This window comes from Dendropsophus ebraccatus, chromosome 2 (assembly GCF_027789765.1).
Source record: "Dendropsophus ebraccatus isolate aDenEbr1 chromosome 2, aDenEbr1.pat, whole genome shotgun sequence".
Taxonomy (NCBI): domain Eukaryota; kingdom Metazoa; phylum Chordata; class Amphibia; order Anura; family Hylidae; genus Dendropsophus; species Dendropsophus ebraccatus.
The window spans coordinates 45,919,614-45,931,444 of NC_091455.1; the positions used below are offsets into that span (position 1 = coordinate 45,919,614).

The 11,831-nt window shown below is 40.1% G+C and overlaps 1 protein-coding gene across 2 annotated transcripts in view; it reads right to left on the bottom strand.

The window, feature by feature from the left end:
* The window catches only part of HNF4G (hepatocyte nuclear factor 4 gamma), a 73,870-nt gene extending 64,497 nt beyond the window's left edge, over positions 1-9,373 (bottom strand). Inside the window, exon 1 of one of the 2 annotated variants that reach the window (XM_069957452.1) lies at positions 9,175-9,373. The gene's annotated coding sequence lies outside the window, so the exon portion shown is untranslated. Of the gene's footprint in view, positions 1-412; positions 482-9,174 lie in introns of those variants that run through there. The other variant, XM_069957453.1, reaches the window with a different exon arrangement.
* Between the last annotated feature and the right edge of the window lie 2,458 nt (positions 9,374-11,831).

Consider the following 11,831-nt stretch of genomic DNA (forward strand, 5'->3'; position numbering starts at 1 on the left):
CCATCCACTCAATTTCAACATTGTGTGAACAGATCCTTTCTGTGTTTTTAATCCACTCCTGATTTTGGTTGCAATATGAGGACCACAATACTGACTGAAATATACATAGTGTGAACCCAGCCTAATTAAAATGCAGTGCATAGTATAACCAGGGCTGTGACAGTAAGTGCCCTCTTCCTGCCTCTTTCCGGTGTTGTAATGCACCCTCCCCGTGATGTCGCCAGGGGGGCTGATGGATGACCGAGTAGCCCCACCCCAGTTATACTGTTTTTTTTTTTTGTTTGTTTGTTTTTTTTGAAAAAATTATTATACTTTTACTGGTGCCTTTTATTTTATCATATAATGTATTACAAGCCCAGGAAAAAAAAATAATAATTTCAATAAGTTTGTATAGTGAGGCTGACATGCTAACCTTATTGTACCTGCCAGTATGACTCCAATGATACCAACTTTGGGTAGTTTTTGTTCTGTTTTGTATGAATAAAAGAAAAAAAAATGTTTGTTTTAAATAATCCCCATATTTTGACCCCTGACTTATTTTTTCATGTAAAGGGGTACTCCGGTGAAAAAAAATGTTTTTAACACAGTGTTCTATGTCCATCACAGAAACTGTCCAGAGCAGGAAAGGTTTTCTACTGAGGTTTTTTTAAAAATAAATAATTTACAAATCTGTACAAATTTCTGAAACCAGTTGTTTTTTTAAAAAAAAATCACCAGAGTACTCCTTTAAGTGTTATACAATGCAAAAATCAAATACTACTGCACTGTCTAAATAATATGACAATAACGTACCCTAATAATAAACATTAAGCAAATAAAAACATTCACATTATGGTGCAGCAGACATTAGTATTAAAGGGTTGCTCCAGCAAAATGTTCTTCTTTTAAATCAACCGGTGTAAGAAAGTTATTACTTCTATTTAAAAATCTCAAGTCTTCCAGTATTTATCAGCTGCTGTATGCCCTGCAGGAAGTGGTATATTATTTACAGTCTCAGACAGTGTTCTCTGACGCCACCTCTGTCCCTGAGAGGAACTGTCCAGAGCAGCAGCAAATCCCTATAGAAAACCTTTCCTGCTTTGGAGTTCTTGTCACAGACAGAGGTCACAGCAGAGAGCACTGTGTCTGACTGCAAAAAATACACCACTTCCTGTAGGGCATACAGCAGCTGATAAGTACTGGAAGACTGGATATTGTTAAATAGGTGTAAATTACAAACCTGTATAATTTTCTGACACCAGTTGATTTGAAATAAATAAATAAATCCCGGAGTACCTCTTTAGGTCCCTGCTCTGAATTGTCCTGAGGGTATAGAAGATACCACAAAATATGAAGTCATTAGGTTATTTGCTATGTAAGGGTATGTTCACACTGAGTAAATGTGTCGGCATTCCACGGCGGAACTCCCGCCTGCCTCAGAAAGGCATAGCCTGTCTATTAGAGGTCTTGCGTGACATTTCAATTCTTTGCGCAGAGAGTCGCGGAGCGGAGGCACGCGAGCACTCTCATGGACAGGCTATGGCACACTGAGGCAGATGGGATTCCACCTCGGAGAGTTCCGTCGTGGAATGCAGACACATTTACTCAGTGTTAAAGGGGTTGTCCAGTGCTTAAAAAAAACATGGCCACTTTCCCCCCTCTCGTCTCCAGATTGGGTGGGGTTTCAAACTCAGTTCAATTAAAGTAATTGCAAACCACACCTGAACAGGAGACAAGAGAGGGGGGAAAGTGGCCATGTTTTTGTAGCGCTGGACAACCCCTTTAACATACCCTAATGTCTATGTCTTTGTAATGTTATTTCTTTGCTCCGCTATAGTTGTAAGTACAGGTAGATTGGTAGCTACTCATACATACGGGATGCAGGGTAATCTGTAATCTAGGTCACGGAACGTCCGGTCTCTGCCTGGATCATCCCAGCCGGTACTTAAGTACGGGCCGGATGATCTTGCCGGTCGCAGGGTTCTGATGCGGGCACATCAGCGCGTGCCCGCATCAGAACCTCCCACAGCACACAATTAAGCAAGCGGCCGGAGCCTCTCGCTTCATTGTGTGAACTGACAGGTCTTTCTATGGCCGCAATTCATTGAATGGCAACAAAGACCGTACTTTTACGTAGTGTGAACATAGCCTTAATGAGTACAATGGTAAAGTGCTGCAGAATATGTTGGCACTATAAATACAATTATTAATATAATACTGTGTTTCACCATTGTGTTCCATACATCCACCCTGGGATATAGCTTGGCTGGTGATCCTTATGGCTCAAATACTGGGTGCCAAACTAAGGCCACCAATGAGCTATTTTGCCTTGGGTGGGGTATTTGCATATACTGTAGGACTATAAAAGTACACAGAATCGTTTTCACAGATGGAGAAAAATGTATGAATTACAAGCAACCAATGAACTGTATAGATGGCTTTTTATGCAAAAATCTATATACAGTAAATTTATAAGGACACTTATTGCTGTAATTTCCTATAACCTTATATACCTCCCCTACTGTGACAGTGACAGCTAGACATACATCTCTGCATTTTTCATTAACACCTTCTCTGTATCATGTCTTGTGGTTCTGATTCCTAGCACGTAACTGTCTGACATGACAGCAGAGCTTCTCCAAGAAAGCTATATGTCATCTGTCTTTGCTTCCTATGTTTAATTTCAATTTATTTTCTGACAACACTGACTTTTTGTTGTTGCTAAGAGGAAATGGATTTTATTGCCCCTTCATGTAGCCACATCATTAGGGAGATATTTTATTAACTGCTCATAGGTTCCCGTAACCTCCATCCCTATCATGTTAATTTCCACCCACTAACAATTATAATATTTGTTTTTCTTTGTTTCTCTTTTTGACAATCAGAGCTTTTTCTATTTGTGAGCTTGGTTCATGCTTACATGTGTACTGAGTAAATAAAAATACAAATGTTTTACACATTCTACCCACAATAAAAGCCTGTAGGTAAAGTAAGGACTAAAATTCCAATTCTACAGTCCCTTCTTTTTTGTTGAGGGTACTAGCAGGATGGTGCACCTCTTTATTTCCATGTGGATGTTAACCAGTACCTGTGTAAAGGAACCGAAGACCTGGATGGAAGACAAAGACAAACAGCGTGAGCCCTCCAAGACTGTCTATACCTACTTGACAGCCCGACCCTAGGACCAGAACAGTACAAGAAAAGCAGGCAAACCGGAGGTCAGGAGGACAGAATTCAGAATTCCCATCAAAACAATCCAATATGCCAGCTCAAGTTACAAAAGACAATCGCAAGCAATGTCCAAGAGCACAAGTGAACTTCTCATGAGATGTCAGAGTTCAAGTCCAGGGCGTGATTGAACCAGCCCTCTAGCATCCAGACCACACAGAGCACAGTCTAAACTATCTTCAGCCCCGAAAGAGGCTAGAAGAAGAAACCAGACGGGTGTGGTAGAACCTGTTAATCACCACACAGCAAGGGCTGAAATCAGACAGAGTTTAGACTGGTGCAAAAGAAATAAACACACTAAATCAAGGCCAAGAGTACACTGAAGTCTGAACAGGTGAGAAGGACATAACCTGATTCAAGCTCTACTAGAACCAGAGGATCCTACGGTGGGCTTCCAGCTTCAGAACCTGCACAAATACTGACGACATATTGTTTTTCACTGGTCATTCATTGGTGGGCCCCCAGAATCAATTCCTCTGGTGGGCCCCGGATACCCCAGTCTGACACTGACCAGAACAGTGGATCGGCTGCATAGAAAACAGTGGTTAACAAGGGTTACACTGACCTCCATGATTACTAGATCTAATGGTGCGTTTACACAGGCAGATTTATCTGACAGATTTTTTAAGCCAAAGCCAGGAACAGACCATAAACAGGGAACGGGTCATAAAGGAAAGACTGAGATTTCTCCTTTTTTCAAATCCATTCCTGGTTTTGGCTTCCAAAATCTGTCAGATAAATCTGCCTGTGTAAACGCACCATAACACAATGTGATTTTTTTCACTTTAAGGACTCCCGGGCCCCCATCCACATCATCTGTATCTGCCTCCCAGCCACAGGATCTGAATCACCTGAATCACTGTGAAGTGAAGACCATATCCAAGGATATGCTGGAATACATTTGAATAGAAGAGGGCTACCACCTAGATATCCGCAGTGTCACCAGTGAAAATCACTGGCAGATGACAGAGTGGGGTCTTTTGGTTAGACCATGGTGCACTGCAGTTCAAAGTTGACATTATCAATTCAGACATTGATCACCTTTAAAAAGCCTCCAATTTTATTTTCTGTTATATAAACTTGTATGATCACCATCTATAGCACATGGAGAAAAAAAACCAGCTGGTTAGGGTAGTACACTGTAGGAGGCTCCACTTGGACAATGAGAAAAGAATTTAAGGCAATGACCCTCATATTCCATAGGACCCTGAGTTTATAGAATTCTAAACATAAGGCTGGGCTCACACTACATTTTGCAATTCATTTTTCTATCCGTTTTTGCAAAAACAGATGCGTTTGTGTGCATCTGTTTTGATCCGTTTTTCATTGATTTCCTTTGTTAAAAAAAGGACCAAAAATGGATCACAATGCATCCATTGTTTTAGTGTACACAAAAACGTAGTCGACCATGTTTTGATCTATTTTTTGATCTGTTTTCTTTTTTTTTAATCAAGAAAATCAATGGATAAACACAAAAGCATCAGTTTTTTTCATCCTTTTTTGCATAAAACGGATGAAACAAACAAATTGCAAAAAACCCAGTGTGAACCCAGCCTAAGTCTTATTTTCAGTGTCTGAAAATTTACCCAGTGCAGTACATTGTGTAAAGTGGAGTTTGAGTGAAATAAAAACAGGGTTTTGGAAGTAATTTGAACTGACCTTATTACTATCGAAAACTATGAGTGTAGAAAAATCATTAGTTCTTGGTAAAGAACTAGAATCAAACCATTAGACCCCAGATATCATCAATCAGTATAAGGGCCCTTTTACACTGAAAGATTATCTGACAGATTATCTGCCAAAGATTTGAAGCCAAAGCCAGGAATGGACTATAAACAGAGATCAGGTAATAAAGGAAAGCCTGAGATTTCTCCTCTTTTCAAATCCATTCCTGGTTTTGGCTTCAAATCTTTGGCAGATAATCTGTCAGATAATCTTTCCGTGTAAAAGGGCCCTAAGTGGAAACTATGTAGCATATGCCTTTTTGTAATGTCTGAAGAGGAATTCAGGAATCATTGCTTAGTGGACTGAAGTTCCCCCATCCTGTCTAATCTTTCAATTGTAAAGTTATGGTGCGTTTACACAGGCAGATTTATCTGACAGATTTTGGAAGCCAAAAACAGGAATGGATTTGAAAAGAGGATAGATCCCAGTCTTTCCTATATGACCTGTTCCCTGTTTATGGTCTGTTCCTGGATTTGGCTTAAAAAATCTGTCAGATAAATCTGCCTGTGTAAACGCACCATTAGGGTCTGTTTTGATCTCTTGTAGTTGTAGAGTAGATTATACATGGGTTGCCCCTTCTTCAGTCAGTAGGAAACAGCAGTAGTAATAACTATATTTGTTTCTGAAATGCTACATATAAACATAGTTTAAATCTGAACCTTGGACCTAAATGATGTGTCTAGGAGGCTGTCTCTCTAACTTGACTGGTCTTCCTCTATATGTGTGTATTATGGAAGGATGGATGCTTGTTTGTTAAACTATAGGGAAGACCCAATGCTATCTTGAGTAAGAGTCATGAGGGTGGAAATGCTTGTTTTTTTATTTATTTATTTATTTATTTATTTAATAATATTTTTTCAAAATAATTTGTTTCTATTTTATTAAAAGCCATCACCCTTGTTTTTTTTTTTTTTTGTTTTTTACTGTCAGTACAGCTGTATTTTTAGCATTCATTGGTATCATTTTGATGTACACCAGATTTATTGGTCAGGTTGGATGAACAAAAAATTTAATTACATGAGTTTTTAAAAGTTGCTGACAGGAGCTCCTTTAGGCTCTCAGCCTCCATAACAACCCATCAGATTTCCCTATGCTCACATTGGCAGAGATTTATCAAGCAGTCTTAGGTCCCGCAAAGTTGTCTGTGATTACGGATCTGCATCCAACTTATTTCCCTTTGATTTCTATTGGGCTATTCACACAGTCCATTCTATTGCGCATCCACAATCCATATCACAAAAAGGAAAAAAAGTACCGTATATATATAAATAACCTGGCAAACCCAGAAACAGCCATAAATACATCATGCCTAAGTCTGTGTTTTTTTTTTATATATTTTTTTGTTGTTGTTTTTTTTTTTTTTTGGGGGGGGGGCATCCTGTTATTACCAGTGGATAGTGTCCATCCCGCCTGGTCTATTGTTAAAAATTGCGCTTTCTGCTGGGCCCAGTTATGCAATCAAGAGGTGTGATTTTCAACGATGGGCCAAAACTGAACAAAGAGTGCAGTGGCCGATACACCCTGCTCCATAACACTGTCCACCAATGAAAAGAGATGGTTTTTGCATAAATCAATATATAGTTGCCGGAATAGAAGGATGCAAGAATATCAGCATAAAGAACACTATGATACCAGAATCAGCAGAGGCCTGGGGGTGGGGTAGAGAAAAGATAACAGTTTCACTTACATTTTGTTATACGTTCGGATCACTGTTTGAGTACTAAGGATAATTTACAGGTAACCATTGTCACCTGCTGAATTTAATATATCAAATGAGAAATGTTCTCATCATTATTCTTCTCTAACCATAGTGCTGAGTTCTTTGTCTTCTAGTTCTGTAAAAGGTGATGTATATTCTGTAACTCTAAATGGCACATAGATTGGAGCAACACATGGCATGGTCACATTCTATAATAGTCCTTGTTTCCTATGATATAGAGGGACAATGACGACTGGGAAAAAATTAATTGTTGACCTGCTGACTGTCTGTGCAGGAGACTGTAGAGTTGAGCTGTGTATATAGAGACACTATGTACATAGCGCATCAATACAGTCACCAGTATGGACAGGTGTAATGTAAACAAACACACAGCCAAAATCTGTGAGATTGGTTCTTGAGGACCAGTTATCAGAGAATTTAATCGCTTGTACTATCAATAAAAATAGTAAATAGGCTATTACAAAAATAAAGTTTTCTCCAAAATTGTGCTCAGTCAGGTGAAAAACATAAAAAAATATACTCACCTCCCTTGCTACCGCTACCACCACCATTCTCACAGAGTCGGTTCTGTGCAAAGCACTTGCTGTGTTTGGGGTTGTCACATAGTAATAAAACTAATCATTGGCTGCTGCCATGTCTCAGGCCTTTAATTGGGCAATACCACTTACCAACCCCAAACCCAGGAAGTTCTGTGCATCTGGAGTGGCTTTGTGAAAACGACAGTGATGGCGAGAGCCAGGGAGGTAAGTATATGTTTTGTTACGATACTATACGATACTGTATATTATTTGGACCAGTGCTTCTCAAACTTTTTCTATTGGAGCCTCACCTAATAGACTAAATGATGCCGGGGCCTCACCAGACTGACCAAGAAGATGCTGGGCCTCACCATCTGTGATGGAAGTCCATGCAAAGATAAAAACTATTGCTCAGTCTACCCTTCATTTGTCTCCTAACCTCTGTGCAACATTAAATAAGCACAAAATGAGTCAATAATGTTCCTTAACCAAAGATTGTTGCATTTAGGGAAAGACCTGTGCAGCTTATAGTCACTTTTGTGAATACTGACTCATCAGCCGGGCCTCACTAACAACTAGGGGGGCGCCTCACTGGTGAGGCCCGCCTCACAGTTTGAGAAGCACTGATTTAGACTGTATTTTGAAGTATTTGGACACTATGATGTCATTATGTAGACACTGCATATTACTGTATCTATGTGAGCATTTTATTTGTATGTTAGTTATTTAGTCATTGCATGCCACTGTTTTGGTATTGCATGGTGATAAATTTTGGGCACTCTATAGTGGTACCACATTCCTGCATTGTATTGTTATTTTTGTATTTGCCAATTTTTGGAGGGCCAGTGACTGGGGCAATAGCTGCAGAGCACATTGTTATCTGTATCTTACTTCCTCTAAGGTATTGTCATCACACAAAATAGTTAGGAGGAACCCCAATAAAATATTATTGTCTAAAGGCCTCCGCAGATGTCCTAATTTTCCAATGTCCTTTCACACTTCCCTCTAATGTGTCATTCTTCTACAATGTGAGTCAACCTCACCTGACATATAAACCTTTACATATAAACATCCCAGTGTCTCTTCTATTTTGCACATATTATAAATATGTACAATAATCATACAACCTGAACAGTAATGTATATACATCTAATCCCTGTAGCATTCCTATTGTAAGCACTGTTGATACAGATAACCTATATACTAAGCTTAAAAAAAAAAAAAAAAAGTGTAAACATTCTATTGAAGGGTGTTTCTGATTCTGCGGAAGTAGGGAGTTGGCTTAGACTCATAGAAAAAGTAGCAAATAAATATATGGGAGTATATAAAACATTTTAGATAAAAAATCTGAACCTTTGTTTCACTATGGTCCAGGAAAATTATACATACTACTTTCTATTTGAAAAATCTTTCACATTGTCCACTATTGTATAGATAGATAGATAGATAGATAGATAGATAGATAGATAGATAGATAGATAGATAGATTTTCGATGAAAGCTATTGAAAAGCTTATCCATATGTGCCAAGCTTGGTAATGGTCAATATATTACAGTCTATACAAATTCGTATATATTGGAATTGTCCGGCAGGTTTAAATCACTGGTAATTTAAATCACAGAATGAAATTCACATTTTTCAGCATATTTTGTTTTCTACATAATCAATTTTTATAAATATATACAGGTCATAAGTTTTATTTGATTTTTAAAATGTTTTAATTTTTGTTGAGTTTTTATATAATATATTAACAATAGCTATTTAGGGCAAAGGCCACAATATATAAAGGGCTTACAAACAAAGCGAGCAAATGCCAGGAAGCTAGCAAGTGTCGGACAGATCAGTGTCACAGAAATCATGTGACGTACAATCTCGCTATAAGGAACATTAAGCTATCTAGTTAAAATAAACACTAATAGAATTCTGAGAAAGATCTAATCATCTATATGCATGCGGTTATTTTGTTTTGCTTTTATCCTTTTAGATGCCTTCCTTTTCACTAACCTTTTAAGATTGTCTTCTGATCACGAACACTTCATGTTCACAATTTAGTTTCTTCACAAGGTGAGGAAGAATGGTGTCAGCTTTTCTGAGTGAAATTACCTAAACAGGCTGCTATCTCTGGATGCGTTTCTACCATATGCTATAGAATATTACCTTTACTCAATGGCGACAGGGCTGCCTACCATCAGATCGATTTACTAAACAAACTAAAAACGTGGGTGGGGATGTTAAACAGTAACTACTGTAGTAAACCACGGGGAAAAATGAAAGCTACCAGGATTGCACAATCGTTCTTTTAGGAAACTGGTATAGAGATCATTAAAAGGCTGGGTAATTGGGTTTGAAATGATGTGGAAAATTATATTTGCAAGGATATAGTGTACACATGATTATTATATTACACTAATAATAATAATAATAATAATAATAATAATAATTTATAAATTATTTTAAACATGGAGATTACATATATATATATATATATATATATATATATATATATATATACACACACACACACGCACAGAGCTGTGGCATATGCTGATGCTACATGGATAAAGTTTTGAAACAAACAGGACCAGGTGCTTTTTGAATTTTGAATTTTTGAATTTTGTGTGTGTTTTTTTGCTAATTTCTCAATGACTATATTTGAACATTATTCTGGAATATAGAAGCTTTTATGGCTTTCTTTCCAGCAGTCTCCTCCTTATTATCACACATAGAATTACAGTAAAAGGTGACATCAGTATATAGATAAGACACCATTCACAAAAGCTCACAGCTCATCCTTCCCCTCCCTGTACAATGGATTGTGCACAGGTCACAGAGCATGCCTAGAGCATACCCATATAAATGATCCCAAATATTCTGTCTCTGTTCATGAAACTTGCTGTGCAGCATATCTCAAAATACTGTGAAAAACAACTCATGTACTAAAAAATTGACACAGAAAAGAAACAGATTAGAAAATAAGAACATGTTTCAGTATAAGAGATGAGCGAACTTTTAAAAATTCGACCGAATTTCGTATTTCTTAGGATTTCATAGTTTAAAGGGAACCAATCACGCCGAAATTGCCCCAATTAATAAGGAAGCGTGCTGGTACATCAGCCAGCACGCTTCCCAAACATCCCCCTGTCCCCTCCGTCCCCTCTTCTGTTAGCCCGTAATCTTACTTTTGTGATGTCCCGCGCCGTATGCTAATCAGCCCCAAATAGTCAAGGTGGGCTGAACTAGTCAAGGTGGGCTGTACTAGTCACGGTCCTGGGCGCTGTAATCACGCCCAGAGGGGCGTGATTCAAAGACCTTCGCTCCGCCGACGTCATCTCTGGCCCGCGCTCACGTCGTCGGCGCGCCGCGTCTTTCGCCTGCGCAGTACGGCGGGAGAAGATGCTGACGTACTGCGCATGCGCGGCGTGCGGAAGACGTCGGCGTTGGAACGCAAGCGCCGCCGACGTCTTCCGCACACCGCGCACGCGCAGTACGTCAGCGTCTTCTCCCGCCGTACTGCTCATGCGCGGCACGCGAAAGACGCGGCGCGCTGCCGACGTGAACGCGGGCCAGAGATGACGTCGGCGGAGCGAAGGTCTTTGAATCACGCCCCTCTGGGCGTGATTACAGCGCCCAGGACCGTGACTAGTACAGCCCACCTTGACTAGTTCAGCCCACCTTGACTACTTGGGGCTGATTAGCATATGGCGCGGGACATCACAAAAGTAAGATTACGGGCTAACAAAAGAGGGGACGGAGGGGACAGGGGGATGTTTGGGAAGCGTGCTGGCTGATGTACCAGCACGCTTCCTTATCAATGGGGGCAATTTCGGCGTGATTGGTTCCCTTTAAAGCATCTATATGATATGGGGGTAGTGTATTTGGTTGAATTTAGGGCTCTACATGTCAGTAACATCATTATCTTTTCAATATCTCAAAGTCATTTTTTTTTTAGACTTCAATATTTACCATTACAGGGTCTATGCAGGAAACTTACCATTACAGGGTCTATGCAGGAAACTTACCATTACAGGGTCTATGCAGGAAATTCACCATTACAGGGTCTATGCAGGAAACTCACCATTACAGGGTCTATGCAGGAAACTCACTATTACAGGGTCTATGCAGGAAATTTACCATCACAGGGTCTATGCAGGAAACTCACCATTACAGGGTCTATGCAGGAAAAAGGTCACAAATGCAGTGAAGGAGCAGCAGTAGTCATTGGAGGCCAGTGGAGGCCAGTGGAGGCCCAGCAATAGTCATTGGAGGCCAGTACAGGATCATCAGTAGTCAACATGGAGGCCAGGCAGGAGCAGCAGGAGCCAACATGGAGGCCAGGCAGGATCTGCAGTAGTCAACATGGAGGACAGGCAGGATCAGCAGTAGCCAACATGGAGGCCAGGATGGAGCAGCAGTAGCCAACATGGAGGCCAGGAAGGATAAGCAGTAGCCAACATGGAGGGCAGGCAGGATCAGCAGTAGCCAACATGGAGGCCAAATAGGATCAGCAGTAGCCAACATGGAGGCCAGGAAGGATAAGCAGTAGCCAACATGGAGGGCAGGTAGGATCAGCAGTAGCCAACATGGAGGACAGGCAGGAGCAGGAGCAGCAGTAGCCAATATTGAGGCCAGGCAGGATCAGCAGTAGCCAACATGGAGGGCAG